This window comes from Sprattus sprattus (genome assembly GCF_963457725.1).
Source record: "Sprattus sprattus genome assembly, chromosome: 12".
NCBI classification, from domain to species: domain Eukaryota; kingdom Metazoa; phylum Chordata; class Actinopteri; order Clupeiformes; family Clupeidae; genus Sprattus; species Sprattus sprattus.
The window spans coordinates 21,847,815-21,872,956 of NC_137910.1; the positions used below are offsets into that span (position 1 = coordinate 21,847,815).

The 25,142-nt window shown below is 43.4% G+C and overlaps 1 protein-coding gene across 4 annotated transcripts in view; it reads right to left on the reverse strand.

Annotated features, from left to right (window-relative positions):
- The window catches only part of macrod2 (mono-ADP ribosylhydrolase 2), a 444,340-nt gene that overhangs the window by 197,523 nt on the left and 221,675 nt on the right, over positions 1-25,142 (reverse strand). The window lies entirely within an intron of this gene.

Sequence of the window (25,142 nt, forward strand, 5' to 3'; positions counted from 1 at the left end):
CCTATGGAAGACTAATGGGTAAGGAGCTATTGCTGTCACCTCCCAGGGTTAGACACATTCGGTGCCAGTACAGACCCAATAAGTGCAATCATTAGACAGCCAGCGTATGGGGTTCATTTAAGGACGCCCATGATGCTTCATGTAAACGAAGGAGGCTATGCATAATTCAGAACCTCCGCCAGAGTTCGGTTGAAGCACTAATTGCCCTCTTATCACTGCTACAACCCAGGAACAATGGGCAGCCATTTTGAGGTCGCTTGAACTGTCAGTCTATCGGGTCTGAGACTTTTCTAATGGTTGACGATTAGCCGTTAGGTTGAGTTACAGTGCACAAGCTCAGGGGCAGCGAGCCCAACGGTAGTAGATCTTTATCTGGAGTGCCACAACAAAGGCCACACAGACCTGAAAGGGGGAGACAGAGAATCAAACCCCGAAGGAGCGTAACAGGTGCTGTACATCACAGAGGTGGCCAAGATGGTGGGCAGCCAAACGTTGCTGCTCCAAAGAATGTCAGGCAGCCGAGATACTGTCATTATCTTTAATGAGATAATCATGTGCAGGTGGCCCCTCCGTCCATTCAGTCTGAACAACCAGATTAAATAACGCAAATACAATGCAGCCAAAATATATCCTCACAGATTATGCCGTCTGATTGCCTTTTAAATGAAATGCCTTTTAAATATCAGACAGCAATCAAAGACGTATGTAGCACCAGTAAGAGAACATAACATTTTTGACTAAAATGGTGACCCTCAGAAGGCCTGTATGAGGACATTCCACACAAGCACATGCATTGAGAGTATCTCCAAGAGCCCCTTTGATCAAAACAGGGATAGATAATTCACCTGAGACCCTTCAGACTGCAGTCCGATGTTTCACAGAAGAAATAGACTGATTTCTCAGTTTAAAACAGTCATTTCTGAATCCACACAGTGCCCTGTTGATTTGTTAATTCCTCCCCATTTCTCATCTGTGCAAAATCAATTTTCTGGTGGATCAGAATCGCTGTAACTTTGAGAAAGCAGCAAAATGGGGACTTAGAGAGGAAGGGAGGAAGACAAAATGTATGCTGTCACACTCTGACAGACTGGACTACTCTAAGCCTTCGAAATGGCAGCATTGTCAGTTCCAATGGCTAAGAGCCAAATTCTTACTTAATCCTGACACTAAGATGCTGTCAGGGTGCCCAGAAGAATACTGGGAGAGGAAGCGCTTGACAATGATTTGAGGTACAGTGCCTGACTGAGAACAGACACAAGCTCTCTGTCTGATCACAGAAAAGGACTCAGTGAGTGAACTTGTTAGTAAAGTAGTTTCCTTTAAAAAAAAATTGAAGTCTGCTCAAGATTCATGAAATGGATACCCTGTGTGGAAATGACTGTGTTTCAACAACAAAATATTCAGACGAGAATGTATTGATCCCCTCTGTCAGCAGCCTTTCTGTTTAGTCAAGTTTCATCCTGAATGATTTCATAACTGTGAAAGGGGGGTCCAATGTTAAGTACACACTGAGAGACTACAAAAGCAGCTAAGCAAATGTTAGATGGCTGGCTGACAAAATATAACAGCTTGATTAGGACATATTGCAACCCTACCGACAGCCTTTGGTGATTTGAATTGTATGCTTTTTTAATCAGATTTTTACCTTCCACTGACTATTTACTAGTGCTGTCAATCAATGCAAAAAAAAGTGAAATATTAAAAAAAAAATATATATATATATTTCGTCTTAAAACTGAAGCTTATACTAGTAGATATTTTAATCTCAACACAAAGTAATTATATTTCAATTCAAATACTATTGTTTAATAGCCTCTTTTAACTTTGAACACAGATCATCTTCTGTAAACTACAGATAAACAAAATAAAAATAAAAATAAAAAACATCAAGACCATCAACATGGACTGTCAGCTTGAAAGGCATATTATATGTAGCACTTGTATTTATCATTATTATTTTGAAACTGGTATTAAAGATGAAGACACAGAATAGCAGAGAAGAAGAGACGATGCCTTTTGGAGAGGGAGATACTTTGTAGAGAGCTAGCGACTAGGTAAAACGGTCGTTAGTTAAAACATTGTGTGCAGCCCTGCAGTTGGGTTTGTTGTAAGTTGAAATTATCAATAATAAAATCTTGCAAATTCAACTGAGGTCCTGGTCAGGTGTATGTTGGATGATCCCAGATATTCCAAGCTTATAATAACAGAAACAATAACAAAACACAGGCAGCTTCGTGAAATGTGATTCATTTGAAATATTTAACGTGTTAAATAAATAATAAACCCGTTAACTTTGATAGCACTACTATTTACATACTACCTGGTACTCGCATTTATAACAAAACTAACATTGTTGGTATAATATATAATATGCACTCTTTGTCCAACCATATTCTCATTTGGTGATATTGGCTAAAAGAATAATGCTGGACAAAGTTAAGCTTGTACACACAACATATCACGTATCTGATGGTTGGAATTTCAGGATTGTAGGATTTGATGAACAAAGCTCAAAACATCGTGTCCATAAATCCAAAGCAGGTGACTCCTAAATGGCAACAGATGAAACATCCCCTCCGAGAACCAAATGCTGACCCGACTCGGAAATACTTGCATCTGTTTACCATTTATCGTCATTTATACCAAAAACATTTTATAACATCTTTCGCAAAAACTTGGGAGTGCATCAGACACAATGTTTCGAAGCAGACCTATAGCATTTCATTTTAATCATTAGCTCCTGTCAACATTGCTCTGGCCAACAGCTGGAAAGCTTCTGATGTTCCCTGAAGAGTTGCTTCCAAGGGCATTGTGTGAACAATATCATTACAAAACTTCCAACTAAACAGAATTTCCATGTGAAAACATAACCTTTGTAGTGTATTTCTTTACGATGCGCAACCGCTGCCAAACTGGATCATGGCCACCAACCTTTTGCATGGAATGCTATGCGAGAACATTCTCACACAGAGCCCTAACGGCCTTGGTCCTCTGGTGATCGGTGGTTAATGTGCCATCTGGCATATACCTTGCACTCAAATATTCTTTCAGGATTCTTTCTTGAGCTTTCCAGAGAGATTTTGCATTTAAATGTAATTTAAATGCAAAGACATTTTAGAACTCGTCCCCAGCCAACCAGAATGTGTGGGAAATTGCGAGCTAGCCTCAATGGTAGTACTCTTCTTTTTTTCCTTACTCTCACAACCATCAGTATGCACCCGGCACCAGCATTCCCAATTGGCCCCAAGTCATCATTAGGTCAAAACAGTTTCCCCTGTAGAGCTAGGGATGCTCCAGTCCAGCTTTGCCCAGCTGAAACCAGACAGACAACTATGGTTACAGCCCAAGGGCACCCGAGGTAGGATGATACATAAGACAAGTGCGTAATAACACCCCAGCGTAACTCAGCCTTCTGCTCACCTGAATCTGCTTTAATAGACATTCCAGAGAGACAAAGAGTGTGCCGAAAGACACGTTAAAGGTTCATGTGGCCTTGGGTTACTGGACAAAAAAAACAAGGGGAGTAAAAAAAAAGATATAATAATTTAAAAAAAGATACCAAGATGGCTTAAGAACATATTTGAGCAGAACATGGCAGCTCAGTGTTGCTTAGAAACAAGAAAATATAAAACACTTAAATAAATAAAAAATATCTTATTAAACCACCACTGGGAAATCCCATTAACAGGACCTACGGTGTCTTTTTCTCCTCACTGAATTAAGACTTTAAAGAGACTAAACGCTTGTTTCAAGGAGACCTGAAGAGTAGTGTTGTTTCACTTGTTCTATGATTGCTCAGCTTGAGTCCTCATGCTTGCTCTCCACTCTCAAGGCTCATTGCAGGGTACACACTTTAATCCCCCTCCCGGCCACACCACACTTGCCGCACAGTGCTCCATCCTTTTGAACACGCAATTACTGAGCTCTCTGTTGCCCTGCAACCCCTTTTCTCTGCCTGCCTGAAACATATGCTAGCGCATACAAGGGCCCCCTCGTATTACAGTGGGCACCCCGCAGACCTGTGGAGGGTCACCTGCAGAGCCCCAAAGTATGTTTACCTTTAATCAGGACACAAAGGGCCAGATGCATAAATGTGGCCAGACTGTCTGGACTTTAAATTAAGCTCCTCGCTATTCAGTGTTTTGCCATAAAAGGTAAGGACCATAAATGGAGTGGCGTGTGGGACGGAAACTGACTAATTCTGCAATTAGACTTAAACATCAAAAATATGCCAATTTCGCTGGGTACTTGATATTTGGATAAACACAAGTACAGAGTTGGAGTCAATACTCAACTGCCTGGGAACAGCAGGAGGAAAGATTTGCCTAATAAAGTAAACAAATTATCTGTTTCTCACCCATTTTCACACAATTCTGGGTTATCACTTAAGTAATTATTCAATTCGTTTCTAAGTATTTTATTCTATTTTCGTCAGAGCTTTACGTATGACAGGATGCCATAACTCCAAATTCATCTACATTTCATTTATCAAAAGTCACATCACAGCACATCAGAGAACATTTCAGCAATAAAGAAAAGCCTGGAACCTATTGATGTATTGCCACATATGTTAAATTAATAACTGCAGTACTGTGTATATATTTAAAATCCCACTTGACTGTTAGATGATGAATTTGACATTTTTCAATACAGTGAGTGAGTGGACAGCTTATTGACCAGATATTACTGTAGAGGTCTGAAGCAATACACTTAAATGTGAACTCTTATTTATGGCATTAAAAGGAATGCATGTACTCTGCTTCTGTGCTCTGGTTTGTCAGTCTTGATACTGAACAAATCCAGTTTCCAAACACTGCAAACAGCAGTACAAAAAATAAACTGAAACACACACGAATCATCAAGAATTAGGCTATCCAGGAGATTTCCAAGATGATTTAATTTTCTTATCTGCCCGATCACAAAGCCATCATATAATACTTATACTCTATGAGAAGAGCTAAGGATATTATTTCTATGACATTTCTCCAGTATAACAAAGAAAGGCTGAAATCATCCCCGATATGTACTGAGGAGCAAAACATGGAATAATTCCACACAACAAATCTACTGAAAACTGCAATCCACCGCAAGGGTGCAGAACTGAAATATTTCAGTGGTTCCCCTGCGAGTGAAAAAAAAAGCACAAACTGCTGCTGGAAATACCATCTGAGACATGATTTATCTAACCAAAATTACCCACAGCATGACCGACTTCCCACACTGAGTCATCTAAGAAAGCACGTTTTAGGCATGGTCACTCCATATATGGGCCCACTCTTGCCCATGTATGTCTGGTCCTTCCTGCTGCCCCTAGTAACCCATTCACCCTCAGGGACTAGTCCTCTCTGATTCATGCCTATGCAGTCTCCCAATAGGTCTCTGCGGCATCATGGTCTAACAGTACGACACAGACGTGACCACCTCAGTGAGGGAAACTGAGGGAAAACACAAACACCAACAGGGGTCAACGGATTCCCCCCAGCCCCCCCCACCCGCTCCACCAAAAAAGGAAGACATTGGTGGACAAATTAGCCCATGAATGAGCTGATCAGTGTGGAGTCTGCAGATCAAGCCTTTACAAAGAGCAATCCATCATGACCTGGCATGGGTTGAAGGACAGCGTGAAAAACGAAAGCTTCCTGAGTCAATGACACAGAGGATGCCTCTATTGTCAGTGATCGGCGAGGTCAATGAGGGAGCATTGATCAGCAGGGATTGGCAATCAATAATATTACGCTTATCCTGCAAATTACAAGAAGTCTCTTGGGTGGAGGTTGACAATTATCTTCTGTTTCAAAGCTGCAGGCCTTGCTGGGTGAGTGTTGTAACAGATGCACTCTTTCATCTCAGCCTACCCACGTCGAATGAAGAAGAAGACAATGAGTAGGCCCCTCATCCAATCAGGTACTTTGAGGATGTAACTCTACAACAAAAATAAAAATAACTTACAAACAATTTATGAAATTACACTTAAGAATGTCTAGAACACTCTAGAACAAACAAAACATTCCATGGGAAGTCATTAAAAGAGGAAAAACATGAGCAGCTACGATGAGAAACAGCCATGTGAAGCTCTGCCATGATATTCCTGCTAAGCAGGACTCACATGGTATATCAATTATTACAACCTGAAACCTGACTTCCCCATGTGTTGAAGAGTAACCAGTTGGCAAGGCTCCACGCAGGGAGCTTCCACACCCAGTGATTGATAGTCGCCGGTGATTGATTGATGGGTCCGCGGGAGGAACGGCAGATGAGGATGTTGTCTCACATCGGTTCCAGCCGACTGAGACCCTCCTCAGTGTTAGGAGAACAAAGCCCCTTGGCGCCAAAGCACCTCCAGGCCCCTGCAGATACCTCAGGAGCACCCCCAGAGAAACTGCATCTGGTATACATATGGTTGCTCCGTTCCAATCAATGAATTAGCGCTGATGCAGATCAGGTCCCTAGGCTCGGGGGAAGGAGACTGTGTAACAGAGACCATATTGTGGGGCGAGTCAGACAATATGGGGGCTCTGTTGTTGTACTTTGACTTAACTATGTTGCTGTGTGGTTGTTCAAAAACAACATTAGAACACTGGGTCATTCTGATTGCAGCAGTTCTCCAGTTGGATCAGTTGCTATAGACTCCTCCTCCTCTGCTTTCAAATATAAATGTAAAATTGAAAAAAAAACTAATTTGGAGTAGAACAATCAGCTTAAATTTCCTTTTCAGTTTGCTGAAGGAAGAGGGATGCAATTTTTGAAACAAACTTCAAAATCCCCATGAGAGTACCAAGTACCCTGTAATTCTGAAAGTTATAATCAACCTTGATTACATGCGCTGAGCAGTCCAACTGTAAGGAGGGGAGTGAATATTACATAAAAAAACTAAAAAAAAAAAGGTTCTCCACAAATCCTCTCTAGACTTGATCCCAATCACAGACAGTCATCACCGCACCATGGTTTCAGCCTACTTAACTCTTCACTTCACTTCATGACTTCAAATGCAGGAAACCGCCGAGCCCTCCTGCTGGGGAGATGGACCAAACAGGTGTGATTCCACAGAGAATTGCTCTTTTCCATGTTTTTTTTTTATTGGGGGGTGGGGGGGGGGGTTCTGTCTGAACATGGCATGATTACAGGCTTGTACTTATGGAGATGTCACTTTCAGAGCTCTTACCCATCTGTTACTCAAGCTGGGACACTGTGAGCGTCATAGTGTCCCGATATGTTCAGGGCCAGAAAAGCTAACTTTCTATTAGCCACCTAGTGATGTCTCTGAGAAAGGATTAAGACAGAAAAACACACACACACACACACACACACACACACACAATCCTCTTTTTCTTGAGCAAAAGGGGCACATACTGTTCAGAGACAAAAACAACAACTCAGGGACTGTAACGTTGATTGCTGAAGGACAAGGGATTGTCTTGTCCACCTTTTATTCTCTTAAGAAACTAGACATCCACAGAGGGAGGACAGAATGGAGCAACCCGGAACTTCAGAGGCAAAGTTGCTGAACTATTGATTGGCATGGCTTTGCTTGGTCGGGCAAGGTTTCAGAATGAAATTTTGAGGGGGGGAACAATTGAGGTATTTCAGCACAGTACCCTGTGGCGCTTCATTTAAAGCATGAAAAGAAAACAGCCAGCTTAATCTATCTGCCAAGTCTACCACCAAACAGCTGAAATACTGTACCTCTGAAAGCACAACAAGTTCAAAAGTAATTGGCAGGGCAAACTCAATAAAAATAGCAGGCTATAATGAAGGGTTCTTTCTAAGCTTGATTTATCAGATATATAGCATGGAGTGCTATGACAGCTTTGACGTACATAACAAATGAACATTCATCGTCATTCATTAGCACTACATTTCCTACTTTCATCTAACATAATCTCATAAAATCATTGTTAAACCTAACAAAATCAGCTACATAAAGCTAATCCACTTTTCTGGGGGGAGGGGGGGAATTAACTATGACCTTGGACATTCATAAATCATTAATAAAATGATAGCATAACTTCTCTTGCCAAACATGTTGTCATCTCAAAATGTTTCTCTAAAAATGTAGTCTCCTCAGAGATACACTTCAGGCAAAAGACATACACACCAAACACACACACACACACACACACACACACACACACACACACACACACACACACACACACACACACACACACACACACACACACACACACACACACACACACACACACACACACACACACACACACACACATAGAGGTAGGCAGGCATGAATCACTGTGGGCAACTATTGATCCCTCTACTCTCATTGGAAAACAACTTAATGAACATTTGCAAGGGCTTCACACAAAGGACCGACTTGTTCCAGCAGATAAGTGATTCCTGGGATTGACAAGCAAAAATAGGAAGCCAGTTGATATCCGTGGGCAGTCTGGGACGAAGCGATCGATTTATTGATTGCGCGGCCCGATAAGCGATGTGAGAATGATGATGTTCCGAATGGCCCTGAGCTCACAGGGGCAACGGAGCCAGTCTTGAGGAGGCAAAGCAGCCATTTTGTGACTGATCTCCATGATGCCTGACATTGCATTTCATTTGGATTGTTGACCAAAGCTCTACTACCCTAGAACCACTGTGATCACCACACCAATTTAAAAAAAATATATATATATTAGATAACATATCCCTGGCTTTTCTCTGAATAGCATATAAAGATGAATATGTTAAAGTCACCGTTCTTAACATACAATTGCCGATATACATTTGCCAATATGAGCAGCAGAAGTGCTGTGTTGTGCAGGATCAGACATATGCTGTCAATCTGTGAGTCTATGCAGAAGGAGATATGAAGCAGACTTACTGCAGCTCATTTCTATTCCATGATGACTCATGCTCATAACCTACCTAAAATAAAGAAGCTTCTTACAGCCCATATTAAAGTTTAAGGTGGTGCCGTGATAATTATGTGGGACCTCTGTGATTTTGAATCTCATCTTTATCTTAGGTTCTCCACTGTTACCCATGAGAGGTCTACTGTTCTCTCTAAAGTACAAATTGCCCCAGTTTCCCCACCAGATGGGCACATAATGTTGGTACCAAAGCTTTAAAGTGATTATGAGCAGAAGGAAAATCCTGTTAGTAAAGGTCAACAACAAGAAAAGAAAAGAGAAAAAAATAACAAAAAAGAGAACATAGAGGACTCGAGAGGCCCTCTTTTTTTTAATCTTACTTCGCTGATATTCAAAACAGTTCATAAAAAAACACTTAAGGAACACAGTACAAAACTGAAGATTCAACTGCGTTGGAAGATATCCCTTTATTGTGTTCATTGAATGAATAGGAATCTGAATCTGCCTTGTTTTAGCTTCTAAGGAGCGAGAGAGACAAATAATGCTGAATTATTCATTGAAAGATGACCCTAGCAGTGCTCATTACTCAGGAGTCATATTAAGCTGTGGTCAGATCGTTCAGTTATGAATATGGAGGACGCAGAACAATGCAAAACATGATATGGGCCGTACAGCAGAACACATTAACATCCCTGTGATGATTCAATTTTCACTCTCGACAATTGCGAACAATTCATAGTTCATTTGGCGTCACATGCTCCTCTGCTAAACATTAAAGGCCATGAGAGAGAAGCGAATATGAAGTTTCTTAGCTAAAATATGCTCATTCTGAGGTCACGAGAGAAAGAAACAAGCATTAAATATGACTTAGTAGGGTTCTCCTAATAGGAACTTCCAAGCTAAAATATGTTCATCCTATGTACACTGTGAAAATTGCTGCCGATATCCTACTGCTTCAGATACTGTACTCAAGCTGGTGTGGGGTCTGCACTTCGAGTGTATTTGAGCGATACTGAGCCTGCTCCGCAATCCTATGCCATGTGGCCTTGGTGGAATGGAGAGAGGTTTTAACGGTCTTTAATTAATAAGAATTGCTTTGCATATTTTTTCACTTCCCAGCATGTGATTTGTCTCGCCTTTTCAAATGCCAGCGTCGGAGCGAGCGCAAACACGCTGTCAACAGAATTTCCAAAACAAGTTCCGGTGAGGCCCGTGCATGCTTTGTGCCGTGGCACCGACTGGGGACACATTATCAAAGAGCAGGGGGGAACACTGGCGTCTGCAGCTAAGACCTTCGACAGCTTTCTTCTCCGGTAGCCCAGATCAAAGCTCAGCTCAGTCACAAACTCTTATCAACGCACAAAAGCACCACTGCAGCGACTGAAGAAGCATAGGCCATGAAGGGGATTGCTGCTTTTCAAAAAGCAAGTGCTGTATTTTTTTTCCCCCACTCCAGGAGTGAAAACTGAGTAATTCTGGATGCAAGCATGTGGCTCTCGCAGATATCAGAAAGCTGACAGAAGGCTTGTCTTCGAATGCACTGCTTATGCACAAGGTTGAAAGGATATTCTGTGCCTTTACATCCTCTTTCGACAGCCTAAACACAACGCAAGTGCAGAGGGTCACCATTTGAATATAAACAACCTTCACTAAACAAAGAGTTTAATGCATCCTCATGGAGCAGAAGCAGATATCGGAAAACTAGGAACAATGTAATTACGGGATGTGTCAGAAAACATGATATTTGCATAGGCAAAGCCCATCATTAACCCATGACTGGCTTTGAAAGATATTTCCCGGTAGGCGCTAAGTAAGTGGTAGCATGAGAAAACTCTGCAGGTTTAACAGTGACTGGAATACTTTCAATTCTTCAGAGGGTTCCACTCTTCTCCATTCTCTCCACTACTCCTCACCCATCCTTTTTCTCCAGAGCTAACTGATAACAGCTTTCACAAGAAACTGCACTGACCAAAAGAGGATTGTTTGACAGTTATGAAAGGGATGGATTTAGGAGGAGGTTTTTTTTTGCTGCTGACCTGATTTTTTTAGTATTGTAGAGTCGCCATCTATTAAATAACTTATGCTTCAGACAATCAATTTTCTGAGCTGACATTCTTTTCAGATACTTTTCATTTCAACATCGTAGTGATCAAAAACAGACGAGGTTCTCGCATAAAAGTAAGACAGAAAGAGAGTCTGACAAGAGTTTCACAAAAAAAGTAAAGTTATCCATTAAGCAGGATATCCATTAATGATTTAAAGCCATGAAGCAAGGCTTCACTTGATGTGCCCTCTCCCTTTAAATCTTTCAATCATAACCACAGTGTTACTTTGAACATTTCAGGTAATTTGTGACAGCTCGTACTGGTTTATCCTCTACAAGGATTTCATCTGTCTCTCTTTTTAATTTTAATTGACTGTCATTCTGAAGGTGGTGGTCAACAGGATCTTTCCCCGAACATTTCCCCAATATAAATGATGGCAACAAATCGATAAGCAACTGGCAGTGCAGTGAGAGGAATATCCAGTCATTAGGTACCTCTGTCACTCTTCTTTATCCCTCCTTGCCTGAACACACATACTCTCTCTCTCTCTCTAAGCAGTGTGCTGATGACATTCTGCCATGCAAAGATCCATTTGCCTCACATCAAAGTGCTGTTATTCATTAAGTGTTTGAAAAAAAATAATAAAAGAATCTGAATGATTTGGCATTTTTGGAACGTGTTCCCTCGACATCTCATTACTTAACAAGCATATTATACAGCTCAACATTAATGAATATTAATCCTTCTAGAATAGATGCGCTAAAAGAGGTGCTAAAAAGATATCTCTTTGGGTGAAAGGCCCCCGTTAATTTTTCCTCATAAAAGGAGTATAAATATACTGCTTTGGAGAAAGCAGGCTGCGTTGGGAAATGACCCAGCCCCAGGGAAGTATTGACTGAGCTTCTTCAGGCTGGCACCTGAGGCGGTTTGCCATCACCATTAACTTTGCAGTGGTGATGAGGAGAGTGGGCGGCAGAGACCGACTGCCAGACTGTCGATTAATGAAAACTGTCAGATCTACAGCTGCATACATGAATCTCCATTTCCTCCATTAATTACCACCAAGAATTTGCCACACAGAGTGGCAATATGGCCAGTAAGGCCACAACTCTGTGTTCTCCAGGTGTGACTATCTACTCATGTTAATTATATTCTCCTTCTCTGTGATTGATGCAAACCAAATGGCCTGAATAGGAACATTCATTTTTACCACAGCTATTTTATTAAAAGATGATTTAGAAAAGCACGGGAAAATTGATGCATTTGAAGTGGAAGAAACGTTTTTGATGTCATATTCAATCTTATCACCTGGTAATAAGAGAAGCATATGATGACACTGACAATGCGGTGTCTGCCTTTGCTTTGACTTTGTTGCGCATGAACTTGAAATAAAAGTATTCAGCAGATGCTATTATATGCAACACATTACGTATTTTTTCAACTGTTCCTGATAGTCTTGTCAAAAAACCACAGCGATTCCCGAAAAATATGAATCTGTCTAAGCCTGAAGCTTCAGGGAAAGTAGTTCTATAAGAAGACAAGAATACAAAATAGGTGAGACAGGTTAGTTTTGTTCTGATCCATTTTTTTTTTTTTTTTTAAAGCAGTTCTTGCTTTCTGTTCAGATAAAGTTTTCAAACTGTCTCTTTATGCAACTCTGAAATGCAAAAAAAAAATACAAGATTTTCTGAGTGACATTAATTATCACCCCCTCAATTTTAACCTGTTTGTCTTTTTCCTAATTATGATGCAGCCACTATTAGCTGTAGACAAGACAACAAGATGTACTCAAAATACCATTTTCCATTTAAATTGAAAAAGACAGCATGGTACTGTTTCCCCTATTTTTTCCACACGCATATCTTCATCTGTTAACAATACTGCTTGAACACATTGCCAGATAACACCTGCACTGATAAGTTCAACAGCACACATGACTCTACACAGAGTTGCTTGGAATGCCTCAGTCTGAGTCTGACCTTTCATGTTGCCTAATACCTTCAATCTGCTGGACATTAGATGCGGCTATGTAGCGGTAATAGCATCACTTAGCAGCGAAGACGTCTGAATAACACGCTCTTCTCTTCTGTGGAAATAATCAATGCTGACCTCGTGCAGGATCAAATAAACACCCGCGGGCTATTTCCTTCCCCAAATGATGAAACACTCTCACTTTACTACTTCGTCAAGCCGCTGTGGTGCACGCCGGTTGTGCTCTCAGCAGCTGTTAACATAGGGAGCGCAACCATAGGTGTCCAGAGGCAGCCCTTGTCATTTTCCATCATGGCTGCCAAAAGATCCCCCTGAAACCAGAATAAAGGCCCCGCTCTCTGTCTTAATTACTGGGAGGAGGAAAATGGTATCATTTTCCATTTACATATGTAAGATAGAAAATCAATCGGACAGCCTAGCCGTAGGACAGTCGCACAATGGAGAATATTGAGAAGCCTTGTGGGGCTCGATTCAAATGAATGAGGAAGGAATGAGAGCATGGTAATTATGTCGCCTCTCGCAAGGTGCGTTTGTTCAGTACCTGTAGCAGTGCTGGGCTTTCTCTTTGTGAGATGCTAACAGACAGCAGACTTGGGGAGTATTCACCTCTCACTGCTGAGACAGATGGGGGCCACGGGGGGGCCCTAAAGTTCCTGAACCAGCCCTCACTGAAGGGCCCTCTCCTTCCCATCCAAAATTACCAGCACGCATCCCATTTCTCTTTAATTATTAACACATTTTAAATTAAATAAGATTACAAACCATGATCAATGATGGAATTTTAATTACCACTAATAAGTGGCCATCTGCCTGCCAGCCATGGGAAGGGACGAGACGGGGGGGTTGGTGGCCCCTGAAGCTGAGAATGGAGAAAAGTGAGCGGTGAAGGAAAATGCCACTGGCGATTAGGACGGAACAATAATAGCTACCGCTGAATGCCTGACGCAAGCGTGGCCTGGACTCAGACGGCCAGTGGTGCTGACACAGTAACCCTGATAATGTAACCTACACTACACACACAACAATAGTAAAGAAGAGCTAAGGTGTCTCATTAGTCACATAACACAAGGTCCTGGGCTGCTTACTTTAGACTAATTCCCTCTTTTTCTCTCTGAGGATTCTGGGTAATTATTTCCCATTGTTGATGTTCTCCTGCAAGGACCTCAAGTGCAAAGGGACTGTAGCTATACATGGGTGTAGGAGGGCAAAATCTTCATGCCAGTTCAACTCATCAGAACCCTAAGAGTCCCTGCTTACTCACTCCCTCCTAACTCCCCAACCCCACCCCTTTGTTGTCCAATGCTCACTCTCCTGTCCCCACTTCACTTTCCCTGTTCCTCTCACGTCTCTCTGAGGATCCAACAGGATAGAGCGGGGCGGGGGGGCTTCAGGAACAGCAGAGTGGGCCTTTAGGGCCGACTACTCAAACAGGCTCAGAAAGACAGTGTCAAGCCAAGCATCTGGCCAAGCTGGGAGGAGGAAACACGTGTTTTTAGAGACTCACCAGGAGTTGTCATGGTGATGGTGGTGATTGGATTGGTGAGATTCAGGAAAAGCCACCCTAGTGGATGTCTCAAATGTTCTTTCCCATGGCTGCGTTCTGTGAGGCTGACTTTATTTGCCGATAAAACAGCAGCAAACACCTGCCCGTGTTTATTGAACAATGTGCTTAAAAACAACTGTTAGGACTAACCAGGAGGAAGCCGCTGACACAGATGCTTAATTGTTTCGGTTTTACCGTGTCTTTCATCAGCTTTGGCTGAAGCCACACACCGTGAGAGCTAATTATAGAGTAGAGGCGTGGAATTACACGTTTCCTTTGTCTTTCTCCAGTGAATGAGCACTGTTTGGGTAAATATCACACACTTCTGTCAAGAAAACTACAGTGGTTATTCTGTGAACCTTACAAACCTTTCACAGTAAATATAGAACCACATTAGCACGAGTTGATGCAATTCCGGAACAATCTTGGCCTCTTACACGATGTGGTTGACCCTCTTTACCTTGTAAATCATCTTCCTTCCTCAATGTTTACAAAACAAACATCAGAATATTAAAAATATAAATGTTAGTCTCACAATTTGCGACGTATTCAGTGTTCAATGTTGCGATTTTGTACCTCTCTAATGTTGCCATAGATACTAAGTCTCAATGAATCCACAGAAACAATACCATAAATAATGGGAAGCAACTCAATTAACATGCACATTGCAATTACTTGCCACCTTTGCAAAAACAGTGCATCCTTTTTTAACTCAGATAACTGGATTTGCTTGATCCAATCCTCAGGGATACTTGCACAGTAGCAAGCTCAGAGCAATGTAATAATTACAAGTATTATTTATACAGTCGAACTATATATTGTGGTCCATTATGATGTGTAATGTGTTCTGCGGATATGCTTTGCAAACACATTTCTATAAAAAGAATGACATTTTCTTACCTCTGGTCCATCAAATATAATCACGGCGGTGAATTATCTCCTAAGCCTCTCCATGCTACCCTTATGCTTGGCTTAAAACTGTCAGCACTGTGACAGAACAAGAGAGGCTGAGGAGCAACTTGGAACCATATAAGTGACGATTAATAACACCTTGGATTAGCATCTACGGCAGGTAAAGTTTTTTTGCTTTCCTTTGATCATGCTGATTTGACACTCACGGTGGATAGACGCTATTCCGCCTGCCAAGAAAACCAGCAGGACAGATGGATGCGTTTTTTTGTTTTTTTGCGACAACAAGCATACCTATACTTTCATCTCGTATTGTTTTGTTTGTTTGTTTCTCCATGTTCATTTCATGAAACGCAAAAAAAACAAAAGACAGGGTGGGTTTGGCGGTAGGTGGAGGCATTATTCTAAGAGGGCCCGCATTGTAATACAATGTGCATCTTATTATTTACCGTGTGTGATTTTGGTTTTTGTCTGAGCGATAACTCTTTTGTGTCCTTCCAATCAAAGCTAATCATTGTTGTGCTGCATCATGCAAATGATGGCTGGAGCATGGCGACGGGGAATCTAGGACACCTGTGCGGCAGGAGGCCGGATTCATCATCAAACAAATGTAGATTTATTCTGTAGCCATCATCGTCACGGTAACAATGCCGCCAGGAGAGACACAGCGCGGGAGAATCAGAGTGAGATTCATGAGTCCAAACCAGGAGGTTTCATTATGGTAAAGGGGGAAGGTGTGACGTGCGCTTCCCCAGTATTTTTAGCTTACCGCCTTGGCAGCTCTAAACACAGTGGAGTCTCTGACTGATTGCCTATCTAAATAATGCAAAGCTTGCTCTCTGGTGTACCCTGGCCCGAACGCAAAAAATGACTCAAGATGACAGGAAGCCAGAAGCAAGGCATTTTCTCGCAAAAGTCTTTCCATGTTCGTTTTACAACACTGCTGTTAAGTGTTAAGAGTGAGGTGGAGAAAAAAAAAAAGGGGGGGAAAAGTTTTATACAGCCCTCAGGTTCCGGAAACATCCTGAACTCTTGACCTGCTGGCACCAAGGTCTCAATCCTCTCCCCCACCCCCATGGGATGCAGAAGCCTCTAGTGCATTACAGTCATAAGGATGTAGCCTACACTTCTGAAATCTGAATGATATGATATATGATAGCCATTCACACAACCACCAGTGACCATGTGCCCCTCATTTCCTGATGCAGTCCTCTGTGCCACTGCTGTAGCAGCTGCAGCTATAAAAGCAGCACTCTTTGCACTGCCAGCACTGAGTGGACTAATGTGCTAACACCTGCTAAAACGCCACCTCTGTACTGCTCATGGTCTGTGTTACCTGACCTCCTAGTAGATGGACCAAACATAAGCTGCCCTCGCTTTCCTTTTCCATCCTTTTCTCTCTCTCTATCTCTCTCTCTCTCTCTCTCTCTCTTAGGCTTTAAAAAGCCACCAATCTTCTTTGTCTGTTTTTATAGAGAAATAGCTGATTGCCTCCCTCTCACTCTCACTCCCTCTCCCTCCCTCTCCCTCCGTGTCCTTCAGAGTATTATCAGAGTCAAATATTTGACTTCTTCCATTCAGGCGCAGACCTTCTGAGAGGGACCATAAGCACAGCACAGCTACAGGGGTCCGATGGGTGAAAGAAAAGTAAATACTGCACATCCAAAACACTTTAGTGAACATTTTTTTCCCTCCAATATCTTGACCTAGAAAGCCCAGCATGCTGGCAGGCCCGTTATTGACGGATTAAATGCCGGTCCTCCGTATTCATTCCACTTAAACAAAGAGACAGACATTTCACTTATTATCAATTCTGCCGCACATAGTCAACATAAAGCGCTGGGAATCCTTTGAAAGTATGGATCAAACGTTTTTTTATCTTCGGCTATGAGAGAAACAGAGCTGATCTGCTTTCATAAGCCAAATGAACAGGAAGGGGCAGTCTGAACAAAACTGGTACATCAATCAAAGATTTCAATTAAAAAAAGAAAAGAAATATGAAAAGAATACATTTTAAAGCACTTCAAGGACACTAGCACTGAAATAAATGATCCCTGCTTTACTATATTGCTCTGAAGCATAAACCGAAAAGACTTGGGATTTATATTAGTTACATAGTTTGGCCCCAACATACTGTTAAACTGTGTCTCTGATGTTAACAGTGTGGCAACTGCATCAAAAGCCAGATAACGATACCTCCAGCCTTTCTACTGCGACAAAAGCATATGTGTAGAGGTTAAGGCAGTTTTATTCTGCCAACATTTGTCTTGGAAATTAATATACATCACCATATATGTTTACTTAATGGCATGCGGTATTTGCATTTACAAAATCTAACTGTCAGCAATCTTGCGCAAGAAAGCCAGCATTAATCACTCAATTTAAAGTCCAGATCTGTGGCGGTACAGGAAAAAGATTCATCCCAATCATGTGAGAGAACTTCATTCTATTCCAGGCAGTCCAATTGATGAGAATTGAGAGAGGGAGTCCTCCTGCATGAAAAAGATGAATAACCAGAGATGGGTGGCTTTAAGGTGGTGAACGGTCCAAAGTGATCAGAATGATCTCTCTCTGCCTCTTTCCTTCCATATCTCCCTCTCCCTCTCTCCCACTCCCTCTCAATCTGTTAGACTCCCTCTCTCCCTCTCCCTCTCCCCCTCTCCCTCTCCCTCTCCCTCTCTCTCCCTCCCTCTCTCCCACTCCCTCTTTCCCTCTCCTTCTCCCTCTATGGTAGCACACATATCCACGGCTGAGTCCGGGTTGTCAGGGGAAGAGGAATGGTGTAATCAGTTCTAGCACCCCCTGGGTGGCTGGTGCCCCGCCAGTAATATTGTGAGCAGCTCCTGCACAGCCCCCTCTGGTGCCCAGGCTGCCATAACAACCGCACCCAAGGTAACCATAAGCCCGCCCCTGCAACCAGACCAGGCTTGCATTCCTTATAGCAGCTCTAAATCCAAGAAGTGGGAAGAGAAATAGAAAGAGAGAGGGGAGAAAGGAAGAAAGACAGAGTAAAAGAGGTAAAGACAGAGAGGGACTATGATAGAAAGAGAGAGACAGAAAGAACGAAAGAGCGAGATAAAGAGAAAGAGAGAGAGAGAGAGAGAGAGAGAGAGAGAGAGAGAGAGAGAGAGAGAGAGAGAGAGAGAGAGAGAGAGAGAGAGAGAGGGTGAGAGCGAGACAGAGAGCTGCGCGGGTCGGGATCAAATGAGCTCCGGTGGAGCTGGGATGGGATGGGAACAAAGCTGCACTCCCGCTCAGGCGGCCATTAATCAACCACCGCAGAGGAAGTTTTGCACAGAAGAAGCAGAGGTTGGCCCACGTCGAGGAGCCGCTGGCTCGAAATAGGCTGAACGTTCTGCAAGTGGACTACTATGCCAGAGAAGTCAAGGAGGAGGAGGAAGCTAATGACAATGATGAAGATGATGATGATGATGATGATGAAGATGGTGATGATGAAGATGATGATGAAGGTGACGGTCATGTTGACAAAAAGGCAAAACACAAAGAAACCCAAAACATTTCACAGCTCACTTGTAACACCAATGACTACGGTCTTGTTGAGAAAACACCAGAGAGGTAACAGGATAAGGGTCACAGAAGATCACCTTTCAAACAGCAACACCCTCATCAGGACTTGGGGAATTTTCCAGAGCGTTTTCTTTCCCCCTGCGTCAGATGGAACCCTGCACAGGGGGATGAAGAAGGGCTCTAATTCCGATACGACGGGAAACGGCGCAGGACGCCCCTTGCTGAGCCATCACAAGCACTTAGCATCGTAGAAACACCCGGGGGCGCTCAACAATTTAGATGCAAGAAATCACAACCTGCCTCCATTATAGACGCACATGTGTTTTACATACACACAGCTCTGTCTCCATACCTCCAGCCTCATGTGGAAAGGAATCTGGATGACACTCTCAGTCTTGCGTCTGAGGACTACAGATGGAGAGTAATGACAGGCCCAGAACTACACCATGGGGCCTGTGATACGCATTTAGCAGAGCTCTGTGACCAGGATGTCTATAAAACAAGCACAGCGTGCCATGTGTGTGATGCTATGTGCTGACTGGGATCCAGCCCGTTGCATCAAAGGTCTACAGGGCTAATGAGAAGAGACCCCCGGCCCAGACTTCATCCAGCGCGTGATCCTCCCAGAGAGGAGAGGGGAGCAAGAGGGGGGCAAGCCCCAGTCAGGGCCGCCACATCTGGAGACAAGCCTCGGCTCGTGGCTGTCCTATCAATCTGTAATGTAGTCTGCTGTGCTGTCAAAGGCCAGAATATGTGTAGAGTGTATTAGCCCCCTACAAAACAAACACAGCCGAAAAAATTATTTCCCAATTTTTTTGGAAATAAAAAGCAGGATACACACACACACAGGAATCAATGTAACGTACACACAAAAAAATGTATCTAAATGAAAAACCGTAAAATGCTTCAAGCAGGTATCATTCATTTTCATTTGATCAGGCACCCCTTCATGGCAGAACACCCAAAATTAAGAGCCTAGCCTCAAAATAATCATCATTCCATCAAATGGCATTCATGTTGAGCAGACACAATTGAACAGATAACAGTCCAAGGCTGTTCAATAATGTGCCCCCATCTGTCTATTTTAGTGTTCATAATACCAAATACACTGTCGATCAATGCATGTTATGGAGGAGCAAATCAAGTGACATTCTTTCCCTCTCCAGCATGGGAGGATTAGAGTCTGAATTTAGAATCCACTTAATCATAACAAATGACCTGCTACAGTCATTATACATTCAATGCTCTGGTTCACTATCTCTCGCTTTCGCTCTCTCTCTCTCTCTTTCTCTCTCTCTCTCTCTCTCTCCTCATATAAACACACACTTAAACTATCCCCCTCTCTTTCTCTCTCACTCTTTACTTCTCTCATGCTTTCTCTCCCTATAATGTATTATCATTTACTGATTGACTGTTATCTGATTAGACTGTTAGACTTTCCCAAATGGGTTACTACATAGTGTGCCTACCCAATAGATGTCAGTCAAACTGACACATGAATTTGTACTGCAATGCACACAAACAATATTATCTCTTATATTATATTATACCATTAATATAGTCAATAATATGACTTATTATAACAAATGAAAGACCCATGGAGCCCATGGAAGTCTAGATTCCCAAAGAATAGCCATGACAGGCAGCAAAAGCTGATGAACCATGTTCTTTCAGGAAGAACAACATGCCGTGTCTGAATGTGTGGGGTGCCCGTCGTGGTCTGGAGCGTGTGAACACTAGAGAGAGCAGACGTGTGGGCTCTTCTCGGGCTGTTAGAGCTCTTACTGATGCTGGCCGCATAGCCAGAGCGCCGGCAGCCACACAGAAGGAGCACAGACAAGCTCAGGCCCCTGGGACTCAAGGCCCTTTCTTGGTATTTTAAGATCAGTCCATCTCCCTCTCCCTCTCCTTGTCTCTCTCTATTCTGGCCTCCAGGACTCTGTCCGCCACCATGGAGGTTTGGGGGGTGGGGTGTCCTCCACTATAGAGGGTTGAGGGGGGGTAGTGAGGAGTGTGTGTGCGGGGAGGGGGGGGCGGCTGGATGTGTGTCTCCCTGCGGCTGGGCTCTTTGAGTGTAGGAGTGTGATATTTCAGCCAGGGCCCAGGCAAGACTGTATCAGCAGCTGCAGGCCATCGTGTCACAATCACACAGAACGGCTCACCGACGCCGGAGAACTGGAAGCCCCCGCTGAGGAGCAGTCAGCTGCACCGAGACTCACACACTTACAGAGAGAAGGGAGAAGGTGCGAGGGGTAACATCAGGAGTTTGTGTCAGACAGAGACAGGCAGAAAGAGGGAGACAGAGAGGCTGAGGCGCAAAGCGTCTGAGAAGTGAGGGAAGCCTCCACCTCCGCCACGGCTGCCAACGCCACGCTCAACATGCAGAGGACATCAAAAGCCTGGAGGAGGAGAATGGGAAGGCAGTGATCATTAACATCGACATGGCAGCCTCTGACACTGCACCACCCTGGGATAATTACAGCTTCACTCAATAGCGCCTGCCCCACCCACACGCCTCCATACAGCACGCCACGGCACAGCATAGCCAGACACGGTTACCCGCTGCACACATACACACACATACAAACACATATACAGACGTATGTGCACACATCCCAACCCATAGAAATGCAGACACATACACACATGTACACACACACATTTGCACACTTATGTTCACAGGCACACAAAAATACAGTAGAAATGCACACACGCACGGACGCACGGACGCACGCACGCACGCACACACACACACGCGCCATGCTAAAAGGTCCCATCATACAACACATTCATTGGCGCATGGGGCATATATGAACATGTGCATGCATATGTGTATAGCAGACAAAAACACAAGACTGGAAAAAGTGACCTCAGGTCACTGTAGATCACTGCAAGTGTCCTACAGCTATCACTTATGCATGCTAGCAGCTCTAGCTCATGTGTCTGAAATGCTCATCTTCACTCACAATTGAGATTACATTAAAGGACAAACATTTAGCCATCTTTAAATGCCACTCGAGATGCAAGGGGGACGGGAATCCATATTAACTAACACCTGATATGAAAAGCATGAATGGAGAAACGTAAACGCTTGCAGAGATCCTGTCAGAAAAAAAACTGGGAAAAAATCGGAATGCACACAGCTACTGGGAACTACTGGCAACTTAACCTCAAACAGGTGCATTAATCCTTATTGCGGTTGATCAATGAAGCACTTTACATGCCAGCACATTCAACGTCTTCATATCTTACAAACTATTTGCGAATCAATTTAAATGCAACTGCACGACGTACAGCCCAAGTAGCACATGGTTGTGAGTGAAATGTTATCGGATCAATGGCAGCAGAGCCAGATTGATCCCAAGACTGATGAATTTCAATTGATCAAAGTACCGTTGAGGGTGATTATTTAAGTCCAATCTATTATGAAAAGCAGTGGAGCTGGCTGTCCTCCGCTCCAAATTGAAGAGGCACCCTTGAGGCTTTCCCCACTGATGCAGCACAAAGGGATGGATGGCTCAAGCATTCAGGCCCAGAGGTGGAAGAATAAAAAACAAATCATGCTTTTTTTTTTCCAAAGGTGGAGTAAGAGTGTGTTATCTGGGCAAGAGTGCAAGAGCTAGTGTCACAGCGAGCAATGTGTAATGGTTACATACGGCACAGGAGAGGATGTCTGTGTGTGAGAGAAAGAGAAATCAAGACAGAGAGAGACGGATAAAGACAAAGAAAGAATGAGCTAGATAGGGATAGAGAGAGAGAGAAAGAAAGAGAGAGAGAGAGAGACTGACAATGCATGTTAGTGACCCGAAAATAATAGAGGAAGCGATTTAGACGCATAAGTATGAGACACAAGAAGCTATCCCTGTCATTACTCTAACCCTATTATGCACTCATAGGAATCGACTGATCGGAATAAAAAGCCCAGTGTTTCCTGCCATCACTGCAGGAATGCTAAAAAGCTTGTTTTTCAAATCTCGGCGGGGGTCGTATAATTTTCCCTCCATGCCTAACAAGCTGTGATAAACCACATCACCTCTGTCAGAGTGCGCCACCGACAGTGGCCAGCCAGCCGTGAATATTTTTGAATCACCAAAAAGAAAAAAGAAAAGTCTTCCTCGCTTCCACCTTTGGGTGTCAATCTTAGAGACAAAGAGCCTAGGTGGCTATGATTGACAGCCCAATTAATCTGCCACTCTTTAATCGCGGGCCAAAGCCACATGTCTGTAATCAGAGCAGTGCAGCAGGCAAGAGTGTGTGTGTGTGTGTGTGTGTGTGTGTGTGTGTGTGTGTGTGTGTGTGTGTGTGTGTGTGTGGGGAGGGAGGAATTAATACATTAATAAAGTGTCCTGTAATTATCTGTGAATGTTGAAGGTCCATCTGCATTCATTCTGTGTTTTTTTGTTCTTTCTTTAATGACATACGATGATGTGTCTGTTCAACCATGCATAAGGTGCCTTTCTCATGATGCCTCACACCAGGATACAGAGAGGAAACAGCATCGGGGGCACCACCGACAGTCACTCATACATAATAAAGTTGTGCTGCGGTGTGATGCCGTGCTTAATTGAATAGCCATGCTCTGTTTGTTTGTGTTAAGGAGCTGCGCCTGGATGTTCCAGAGCATCAGACGTGGCATAAAGAGTGTGGCAGAGGGGAGAGAGAGACGGGCATGACGAGTCGCGAGGCATTAATGATTTAAAAGCCACGGGCAGACATTAATAGGTCCTAAACTCTACATTCTCATCAGAAAGCAAACAAGGAGGCAAGAGGGTGTGAGATAGAGAGGCGGTGGGGGAGCGAGAGAGAGGGGGAGAGGTGGAGAGGGGAAGGAGAGAGAGAGAGAGAGAGAGAGAGAGAGAGAGGGGAGTTGAGATGATGCGGGTGAGCTATAGCTGTGAGAGACTCTCTGCTTGTGATCAACATGCATTATGGATGGCTTGGCTCTTGCTTTCCGTTTGCCTCTCATCTGCAGGTTTCTCCCTGCTACGCCTGCTGCTGCTAGTGCATTTTTTCACATCGTATCTAGAGCCCCAAAACAAAAGGTTAAGGTCTCTCTCGCTCTCTCTTATCTCTCTGTCTATGTATCTCTCTCATTCTCTCTCTCTCTCTCTCTCTCTCTCTCTCTCTCTCTCTCTCTCTCTCTCTCTCTCTCTCTCTCTCTCTCTCTCTCTCTCTCTCTCTCTCTCTCTCTCTCTCTCTCTCTCTCTCTCTCTCACTTTCACTCTATCCCTGAGAAGCATTCAAAATGCATGCAAATGGGAGACGGAGAGAGTGGGGGAAGAAGGAAGGCGGAGAAGAGATTCTGCTGCCAGGAGTAATCATCATCAACTATCGCTGCAGCCACTACATCAGGTGCTCGGAATGGAAAAAAAGGCCATTTCTTTCTGCCAGGAGATTCACAGTCAATTTGGGGCTCCGCAAAGTGCCATGGCGGATGTGTTTATGTGTTCAATACTGATTGCAAGTAAGGGAATAATAAAGCCCTGAAGCGCACACACATTTAAATCAACCATTCCTATTTTAGAGAGTAAATAAAAATAACTTGACCAGCGTTTTTGTTTTTTCAGGAAATCATCAAATGTATTTCTAAGAGGTAGATGGATAGCAGCTGATGGGTAGAAACAGTGGGCTATCAGAAACATATTGTGGTTGGATGGCTGGAGCTTTCGGGGATAGGCACGCTTCGACGGCACTTACAGTAGCGATCCACATGAAGCCAGCCCGCTGGCTGACTGAGAAAGGAGGGTAGCACTTTTTAAAGACAGGAATGTAAACTGTACGCTGTTAACATGGAGTGTACATACAAAAGAGTCGCAGGTTCAAACACTATTTACATTCGTTTACTCAAGCAAACAACCACCACGGCACATTTGTCCCTCAGATCTGCCTTTTCCTCGGGACGCACAGTTACAAAGCAGCCCTGACTGCTCGTGAGAAATAAAGATGGATGGCTGATTTTTCCCTCTGTCATATTGACACAATGGACATATGCAAACATGAGGGGCCGCTAATCGCTGAGCTGCCATTTGACATGCTAGTGTTTCATCTGTCGTATCACTCACTCTCTCACTCTGTCCCTCTCACTCTCTCTATACTTTCTTCCTGTCAGTTCCTTCCTGTCCTGTAACAAAGGAAGCATCCAGGATGGCCATCATCCCCAGCAACGACAGAAGCTCAATTAATATTATACCAGCCATGATCTACTAGGCTGCGGGGACTATTGGCATCTGTTCTCAGTGAGCAGTCCAGCCATCTGAGGCCTTTGTCGATACATGACATTCCACACAGGTTACTGCAATTACA